The following is a 10,805-nucleotide window of genomic DNA, read 5'->3' on the forward strand; positions in this document are numbered from 1 at the left end:
GTTCAGGTTAAGTTAAAGAACCAATGTATTGTTGTAAAATGTGCCATTAAAAGTAAAAGCTTGACTTTGTAACACGAACGCCATATTTCTAGGCTTGTGATAAAAAAAAAAAAAAAAAAAAGCAAAGAGTTGCCACTGTGATAACTTTTTGTCAGGGCATTGATCGGCGACTCCGACTTGACTTCCTGGATCTTATTTCATTGTCTCACGGTGCCTTAAACAGCACACCCCCACCAATGCAGCCCCCTGCGCTGTTTCAGGTCCGAATCCCGACTTAGGATCACAAGACAAATCTAGCCATACGTGAGATGATTAATGGGGCTGGAAAGAAGAAGAAACAAAACTCAGACTTAGACTTTTCTCTGATCTCAGTTTACTGTGACATTAAAAATTTAGAAGGAAAATTACTTTGATATAACTGCTAACAACTCACAAATAGTTTAAACTTAAAAAGGGGTCCCGTTTACACACTGTTTTTTTTTTTTGAGAGGTAATAAGCCAAAACATTTGGGAATTAACTGATTTAATCTACAACAATGTATTGTGTTTTGAAAGCTTATGTTTTTTCATGTGAAATCTTTATCTGAAAAGTCAAATAAATGTGGTGTAGTAAAAAGAACAATATTTGCCTCTGACTTGTAACAGAGTAAATACTCAAATAGAGTTCAGGTACCTCAAAAATAGCAAATTCGCAAAGTACTGAAGTAAATGTACTTAGATACATTCCACCACTGGGGAGAGGAGAGGTAAACAAGCCCCCACGAACTAAAGAGTGTGCAAAATGCCTCCTCTACATCTCTAATTGCATGTTTTCTCCCCACATACCTGTAATTACACTCTGCCTACCACTCATCTCTCTCTCTGAGGCAACACTCGCGCTAACCATAATGAAGCCTGGCTCTAATGATTTACAACTGCTTAGCATTAACACAAACACTAACAGCCACAGACATTACCAGTGCCAGTGAAATTATATCTTCATCAAGCCAATCCAAATTATATGAGATAAAGAAAAACATATATTCAACGAATGGCAAGTTAGGCAAGGTCTTTGTCTTAGCATTTTTGAATATTTGAAGAGATCAACAGTATTGGGCAACAGTGTTATTAAGGCCTACTGTAAGTTCTCTGTGAGCTCTACGTCAGGCCGACAAATATGTAATGGAAAAGTGTTTGTCCTTTGATTTATTTACATTTGTCCTGACTGACTGACTGCATGTGCCTCCCAAGGACAGAACTTTCAGGAGAGAAAGTGTGCGTATGTGGACTCATTTGCATAAGTAGGTCATTGGTTCCTAATGGAGGCGTTTTGTTCAGGCGTTAACAAGGTGTCTCGCTGGGGCTCTCGTTCATTCTCTCGTTCATTCGTTCCTTCCTGTCGTCCGCTGACTCTGACATCCAGGCAATCAGTGCTGCATTTGGGCTCTCTCTTTGTGTGATTTACGAGCTCCCAGATTCATTTAAAAGCCATTGTTCTCCTCTGACGGATACCGCGGCCCCCTCCGCTTCCACACTCTCGCTTGTGGACTGCACACACACACGCACACACGCACACACACACACACACTTTTACACAGCCGCCGCTTACTTTATCTCTCACTCACTCACCCACTTGCTCAATCACTCAGCACATACACACACGGTGCCCATCTATCATGGAGCGATGCAGGGGGAGATTGTTATCCCGGTAACCATATTAACCCACAGATCCCCCAACAGTGGCTGATCCAGCAGTGAATTAAGACACAGGACTGAGGGAGAGAAAGAAAAGGGAAGGATGAAGAGAGGAGAAGAAGAGAAGAGAAGAAGAAATATGTGATACATTTGTTCTCATTCATATTTTCATTCATATCTGTCATTCACTTTCTTAATCCACGAAGTAAAGACGATGACCAAACGTCTCCTGCCTCCTCTCCTCTCTTGCTTTGCTGCAGGAGATTGTCTGTCAGCGAGGCATCTGTAAATGCATCAGGACACACCTGCGCTTGATTAAGTGTGTTTAGACTGCAGATGGAGGGAGGAGGAGGAGGAGGAGGAGGAGGAGGAGGGGGTGGGGGGCAATTTAGAGAGCAGAGGTTTTATGAGAGTAATCATCTCCAATAAGGCCTGCTTGGGAATCTCAAGCCCCCGCCCTGCACACACACTGTGCCTAACTGTCACCATACACACACAGACACACACACACACACACACATATACGCATTTACACCTTCTAACCCTCGCACACAGAGATCCTTTATGCCTCTTTGTTCATTCTGGGGTTTAATAAGAGCCAACTACATTTTAATCTCATTCCTCATAAGTGGACAACTTGTATTAATTCTCCGAGATGAGGACAAGTTGGCCTCCCACAAAGCAGGCTGTTTTGAGTTACAGCCTCCGCTCTGCGTTTGTGTGGGAGATTAACTTCTCTCTCCGAGTTCATATTTTCATCTGGGCCTGACTACGGCCAGAGGGAGGGTGGTGAAGGGAAATACAGAGAGGGGGCAGGCTTGGAAAAGACATAATGCTGTTACATCATTTAATGACATTAACTCACCATGCGCACAAGTAAATACACACACATAGCAAGAACAAAAATATTGCAAGTTCTTACAATCATTAGGCAACTAATTTACTTCATCTGAAAAGTGAAAGATGTTATCGAACAGTTGCGTGTTCCAAGCGCACACCTCCGTCCTCCGAGACGAAGCAGCGAAAAGATGAACAGATGGATGAGGGAAGAAGAGTGTGGAGTTCTACTCCTCTCCTTTACCTTTTCATTGCCACATCACTGGTCTGATAACACCTACTCTGGAACTAAGTTTGGTCTGCAAGTGAAAGTGTCCCTGTGGAGTTTTAGACCATCACCATCCCCGTTTTGTTTATCTCATGCACACACACGAGGACGCAGCTGCACCTGCACATGCGGCGGGTGTTGTGATACACAGGCCCGACCGGTGGTGCTGGTAGGGCTGTTCTACTGATGAATGGGTGGTGGTGACATGGCAAGATATGCTGAAATGCCCCAACAAAGGCAAATATCTAATCGACTGCAAACTAGAAAAACATCATGTAAACAATACTGGATTTAAAACACATTAAAAAAAGATGGATTTGCAAATATCTAAGGAGGACGGAAAAGCACTTCACATATTTGTCAGGCCTCAATGCGTTATGGTCAGAGGAACTGAATGTCAACACAACTTCTCTTTGGTCACAAGAAAACTCCACAGAGGAACAACGAAGTAACTCATAGGGTGCTCGAACGGAGGAGACTTTCCCAGGGGACCAAGAACTTTTTGGGGAACTCGGGAACTAAACCTGATAGTATACTTTCAACTGCAACTGATTTGACAAATTTAAAGGAACCAAAACCACATTAATTTGGTTCCTATAGGACCTAAATTTGGTTCCTTTACAACACCAACCGTTCCAGGTGTAAAAACATCACTGCTGTGGGAGCAGCTGCAGTAGTCTCTGATGGGTCACCTACAATCATATATTCATGATTGCAAAAACAAAATGTTGCCGAAACAACTCTAAACTAGATTATAGATTTGGCTGCTGAAGACCAGACGATTTGATCCTGAAACGTTTCAAGTGGACATTAAAACCACAACTGAGCCGTGACGGAGGGCAGCTGGGTGCATTCGACATTAATATGAGGATGACGGGTGGGCTCTTCTTGATGTTTGTTTATGTTAAAAAATAACGTTAGGCTTCGTTGCTGCTTCTCCAACTAGCTTCAAAACGAGCAAGTGAGCGAACAAACCGAGAGCAGAAACAGACAAGACAGAGAGGGGAGCGAGAGAGCTAGCGAATGAATGAGAGAAATAAATAAATAAAACATTATTTGCTAATTGATTCATCGCGTTTACATTTTAAAACAGGAATAAACATCAGGAAATCTGTTTCCTTGTGTGTGCATTTCAAACACCGCCATGATTTTTTTCCATCCGTAATTGGACTAATCAGATTTGATGGAAATGCAAATGCACAACATGGGCTTTTAGTTCCTAGTTTTGCTCCTCTGGTTCCATAGTTCCTGGAACTATTTTGCCAAAAGGGTTATTACAATTCATATCTCCAGTTATCTCCAGTCTGAGTGGTAACATTTTCCTAATAATGCTCTCTCCAAGAACACTTGGAAAATTCTATAACAGGAAATTCTGCCTGCCCTGAACAGCACCAGCTCCACTGATCTAAATGAACTTTCACAAAAACAACTGTGTAAACTGTGTTTTGTGTCTTCAGTTACAGTAAAGAGAGGCTGTGTGTGTGAACCCAAGAGCTTTAACAGTGTGTGTCAGCTAAAGTGTGTCGGGAAGACTGCCTGAAAAGATCCCGTAAGCGCAGGCCATAGTCGCGCTGGTTTTAGGGTAAGTGGGATGTTGACAGCTTTTTGGACAGCTCGCACTCTGCTCTGACAGGCCAAGAGTTATTATCCAACCTGAGACAGCCCAGTGGCACTCAAACCCTCAAACATGCTCAGTTTCAAGTGTATGTGCGTGTGTGTGTGCTTGTATGAGTGTGTGTTTGAAAGCAGGCTGAGAAGGGCAGAGAGTCATCCAGTAGATTTACTGTGTCAGTAAGCAGCTGTGTTTGTCAGTGTTGGCCCGAGGCTTTTCGGTGTGATCCAGTCTGTGTGATTATACACCATACGCTTCTCTCTCCCTCCATTTTCGGCTCTCTCCATCCTCCTCTTGCTAAAAAGCCCACGGAAACCAAGGGTCGCTTTACCTGCCGTGTGTAGTTCCACTTTTTTGCTTTTGCACAAACACAAAAACACTGATACAACTGCAACAATCATGCATTTATACTTATGTGGCAGAACTGATGCTGAGATTTGTGATTCTTAAAAAAAAGATCATGACCTAACTGAGAAAACTCATAAGCAGTGCTACTTTAGGGGCGTCTGTGACATCCAAACCACGTTGGATGGCTGTTCAGCCAGAGCACTTGTCATAGCTCTCACTGCAGGTGTTCAGGCTTGGTTTGGTTTGAAAGGATTACAGGGTGGAGGAGCTCCGGTAAGTACAGTTTTCCCTTTGTGTCTCGTTCTCTCTCTCTCTCTGTGTGTGTGTGTGTGTGTGTGTGTGTGTGTGTGTGTGTGTGTGCGTGTGTGTCAGAGAGTGAAAGAGAGGCAGTACAGTGACTGCATGCCTAAAAGTATGCATAGGTGTGCGTGTGTATGTGTCACGTATCAGTGTCTTGTTTACTTTTTTAGTGTTTCTCAATGTGTGTGTGTGTGTGTGTGTGTAAAACCCCATCAGTCAGTCCTAACTTTATACTATCTTAAATTAAAAAAAAATCTCACACCTGAATCAGCAGCTCCTCCCTGTCCTATGAAACTACTCCTACAGTAACCTCTCTCCTACTTCTCATTTGTTTGTAAGTATTACTACCACTATATAAAACTTTAAGAACATTCATAGTAATGGCTGGTACATTATCTGGGGGAGTTTTGTCACTCTGATAAGTAATACGTTTCAAGGGTCAATTTGTTTTGGGTTTAAAACACACATATCTCTGTAGTGAAGCTGTGGTATGGGTTGCTGGGTTGCTGATAGCATAAAATCTAAGTTTACTCCACTGCAGCAGTCATTGTGAGTCACTCTTCAATGAGGCACCAGCTACTGTAAATGCAAATTCTGCACCATAATTGTTTAAGTACACATATGAGAAACAGCTGATGTCTCGTTAAAATTAGAAACCTTAAGCATTCATTCCACCACTGAGTACATTATTAAGTGCTGATATATAAACTTTCCTAAAGTGTCTATACTCTATTTTTATGATAATGTATTATATGACCATGTAAAAAACAATAGGTACGTTTCCATTAACCTGCTTAATGCACAATTTAAAATTGCCAACTTAAAAACCAGTAATGGAGACACTATTCGACAGAGCAATATTCGCCAAATTTAAATGGAGACGCTCTTTTTCGCATTGAAGTCATGGCGCCTTCCGTGTCATGACCCAGGGAGCCAGCTCCAACCAAGAGTCACGTTTAATTGGAAGGATATCACGGGAGGAGGAAACCCAGCTTTATTTGCATAACATAAGTCAATGGAAACACAGACCATTCGCAAATGTGTTTTCTTGACCTTTCTGAAAAGAAAAATCTCATTGTTTAGCTGTCTGACCTGCAACTTTATTGTTTTTGTTCACGCTCACCACTCTCATATTATCATTTTCATCCATAGCAGACAGCTGTTTTCAGTGAAAAAAAAAAAAAAAAACTCTAAAATGGTAGAGACCAAAAACAGAGTTAAAAAGGAGTGAATATTGGACTTAAATTGAAAAAAAAAAGAAAAAACTTAACCCCCTTTCATGACATGCGTCGCTTCACATTAACCTGATGGCAAAGTTTCATGTCTGGATAAGTCTGGGCACTTTTATGTAAAAGTCACAATGGCAGTCTTACTGGGTCAGAGCTGTGAGATTTTTATTTTCAACACTTTCTCTTTTTCTCTGTCTGAATTGAATGCCTCCAGATTAACACAAAGGTGCAGCAGCACAAGGTTAAACATGCAGAGAGTTACACCTTCCTTGTACCACCTTCTAAGATTATGGTAAAACATGTATTAGTTGAATCATCTCTTATGCACAATATAAAGTGTAATATAGGAGGAAACATTGTGACAGAGCCAATTTTGAATTGTTGAGGAGATCAGACATATTAAAACTATTTTCCTCTTGCGGTGCGACCAAGGCAAAACAGGTTACAAAAAACACATCACACAGCCACAGTGATCACGGCAAACGTATGGATGAATAAATGAATCCAGGAAAATGCTTTACATAGAACATACTATACAACAAGCAGCAGAATTTGCTCTCTAATAATTGTTAAATGATGAAACTGCAAACGTAGCGGTGGAGTCACTAGAAGCACAGACAAACATAATTAAGGCTTCACCGGCAAAACAAGTCTCAAAATTCATCACGTGACGTTAGCCTGAGAGAGAACAGAAAACAGTTTTCTTCCATGTGATTTTTAAAGTGGAGAAGTGGATTATGCTTATTTCCAGCCCTCAAAGCTCTTTCTAGATATATTTTTGTTCTGGGACTCCACTAGAGTAGTTTTGCATGAATCACAGTTTAAAAAAAAAAAAAAAAATCCTTATTTATCCCATACTGCCTCTTATGCAACCCCCTGAGTTGAGCCTCTGACTGAAACAGGCAATATTAGCTCTGGGCTCTTTAAGACCCCCCTCCCTAAAAGCCTGCCGAGGGGCAGAACCCAGCGCTGTTGCACTTGTGAGCACCACCTCATCCTCTCACCGGTACCGGTGTGGAGGCTCTGAAAGCAATTTGCAAGACGACCAAGTACCATGACATAATTGATTGGAAATGGCAACTTCTCAAATCCATCTGCACATGTTTTGGCCCGAATCCAATGCGAAATATAAGTGTGGACAGAACGAATATTACGGCCATCACCTGCTTATTGTGGTGTTTAACAGCAGATTTAGTTTTTCAATAACAATCTGTATATAAAAATGCTTGTACTGTATATATGCCTGTGTTAATGCCGACTGCGGAAGCTGTGGAAAATGTCTGCTGTCAGAAAATGCAAATGCTACCGTTTACTGTAGGTTTAAGCACCAGCGTATATAAACGTTTTTAAAAACAACTAAAACATTTGCTAATAGAATTAACAATTTTAACTGTCTGCAATGTATTATTCTAACATTATTCTCAATTGTCTCATTTTCTTGTTTCTGTTGTAGTAATGTGAATTTAATAACATTCCTTATAAAATTATGTGTATGAAAGTCCCTGAAAAGTTTAAGTGCATTGAGGGAAAGGGGGAGTTATTTCATGCCATTTGCAGATTTCTCACTTGGTTTAAGTCTTAAAGCACTGTGTGTGGGTGTGGGTGTGTGTGGGTGTGGGTGTGTGTGTGTGTGTGTGTGTGTGTGTGTGTGTGTGTGTGTGTGTGTGTGTGTGTGTGTGTGTGTGTGTGTGTGTCTGTGTGTGCACGTGTGTGTGGTGGGCGTAAGTGTACATATGTGTATATAATGTGGTTTTACTAAAAGCAATGCGTCCCCCTCTGCTCACCCAGCTCTGGACTCCCCTCCCCCGGGCTAATGGTTAAATAAACAGCCTGGTGTCTGCCCCGCTGTGGGAACAGTCGAGGGGATCTGGGAGTGTGTGTGCTGCTCCGCACACCTCTGCACTAATGATGGTCAGAGTGTCACGGCCTTCAAGCTGCATGACTCCTTTGTGAGCTGATAGACACAGACAGACGGGGAGAGACAGGCAGTAAGGAGGAGGAGAGGGTGAGACAGATCTTTTGCTCACCCGTGTGAAAGTCATTTACTGTTTCTGGCCCAGTTTCCCTTCTTCACAGTCCTTCAGATGATGGAGGAACAATGATCAAGAAACTCACAGAAACTGTCATTGCTGCTTCCTCCTTCACTTTTGATATGAACATTTTGACCTCTCTCACCTCCGGTGTTCTCTACTTTCTCAACCATGAAATGCCAAATTTATATATGACTTGGACACTCAGTTCATGTTGTACTGTGAGTAACTCTTATCATTATGGCACATTTTGTGTTATATAATGTCAGCATTCAAACTGCAATAAGCCGCTGTTGCCTGCCACTTTTCATCCAACCAATTCACCATAGTCGCTTTTCTCTTTTACCCCTGCAATAACTGAGACTGAACAGCTGACTTAGAAGAAGTGCAGAAATTATCCATAACTTGCTGTGTAGACCAATTTTGAATTGAAGAAGAAGTTAGCAACCCTCTAACTCTTCTCCCTCTAGCTGATTGGCCATAAATGTTTTCCACTCGTTTGCCTGCAATAACTGATTTGGCCACTTGGGAGCAGCGGAAACGAGTTGTGAACACAACACATATAATCGTTAAGTTGATACCAAACTTTTCAGCAAAGAGTTGCTAATTTACACATCCAACAGTTAAGAAGTAACATTGTCATTCATTTGGAGTCATGTTTGTGGCCACCTGGTGAATGAATGTAATTCCAATATTCACTCTCTTTGAGCTCAGTTTTTGGTCTCTACCAGTTCCTGAAGGAAATATTTGGCTATTTAGGCGCTATGTTCGCCAACGAGTCACTAACTTTGTCCGTCTGAAGCTGAAGGCCAGACAGCCAAACAATGAGCAAAAACTGTAAAGCTGTAAAGCTCTGTAAAGCAAAGGGAAGTTGCAGATTCAGGAGCTACAAAAGTATGTACAGTTGAACATAGTGACAGTAATGGTAATTTCTCTCCAGTCTCCTCACCACACCAGTTTAGGGCAACGACACAGCTTAGTTATGGGTGGAGACTGTCGCTGTCTGGCCTTGCTCCCAAGTGGAGCCATAATATTTCAGTTCACCGGGGGTTATCCCCTGCTGTGGGGTTAGTAGAGGAAATGCACACAGTATGATTACAGCATGGCCCCAGCTAAAGTGCACTATACTGGGCAAGTGGAAGAGGGCTATAGTACTCCGGCTAGCTGCCAGCATTCAAATCCGACGAGGTTCTGAATTGATAGCTTTGTAAACCAGGTTGGAAGAAATTCATCAGTTGGAAGATGTTTTTGCTCTTTTTCCCAAAGTTAAGTTAAATTTAACCCGAACCCGGTAATATTTATGTTCTTCTATCTACAACTTAACTACTATGATCAATAAGGATGGGCAGTTCTAAGTAGAAGCAAATTACAGTAAGTTTAGATGCATATCCAAATAGTCTTCAGTACGTTAATTAAGGCACAGTGGACATATTTTTTATTGGCAAAAATCTTCATATTTAGTGCATGAGAATATTTTTTTCCACCAGATTTGGACCATGTGGATGTGGACAATGATCGACAACAGCTGAACAAGCGGTAAATATTGCGCCAAGCTACATAACAATGTTTACCAGTCAATCCAGCAGCAAGATGCATCCAGGTCATATGACTCACTGCTGACGGATTCAAGCTTTTTAGCAATACAAGATGGCCACAGACAGAAGAAAAGAGAGGCCAGGTGTTTTTCATAGTGCGACCTGCTCGCAGTGCTTCCAACCAGGGATCGTCATGTGGTGAACCACCATCAATGAGGAAAAATCAACTATGAATTCAGAAAGATGTAATGTTATACTTTACACCAGGTTGATAATACTTTGTAAAGTAAATTTAGTTGGATTTAACCCTCACTGCACTTTTGAATATGTGCGAATGATGTGGTTTTTTTGTGTGTGTGGCAGAGATAGACTCAAAGAGACAGACAGACAAACAGAGAGAAGTAGGCCATGACTCTGAATGGTGGCAGTGTCATGTCTTTGATGTCAGTTTGTGTCCATATCCCACACGCCTGATTGGACAGCTCCAAACAAACCGGCAGGAGCCCAGTTCAACACTTTGAGCACGCAAAGACAGAGAAAACCTCACAGACTCAAGCTGGTGCGTTTCATAAATCAGCGTAAATCAGCTGAGCAGATCTCCCTGGACTGAAGTGATTTACAGTAACTGTGCCCTGAAAATATTCCCATTTATCTGTACCATCAAGTTAAAAGTTAAAGTGTTGATTTAAATTATTAGAGGGTATCAATAAAGCTTTTAAGACCCATTTAGCATGTTTCACTGAACACTCGTATCACAGATCCCAAATGGGCTTTAATGATGTTTTCTCTTTTCAGCCGCATGAAAATCACATCTGATGTAATATTTTCAGTATATTTGTTTATTCGCTAAACATTCAGCCGGAAGGTAGTCAAAATACACACTGTTTCTCTTTAACACTTGCGCATACATTACTTGTATATGTTGTTAAAGAGGAAAAAACACACTGAGTGAAATTACCTCTCGAGATTTCT

This window comes from Seriola dumerili, unplaced genomic scaffold (genome assembly GCF_002260705.1).
Source record: "Seriola dumerili isolate Sdu_G_001 unplaced genomic scaffold, Sdu_1.0 BDQW01000057.1, whole genome shotgun sequence".
Lineage (NCBI taxonomy): Eukaryota > Metazoa > Chordata > Actinopteri > Carangiformes > Carangidae > Seriola > Seriola dumerili.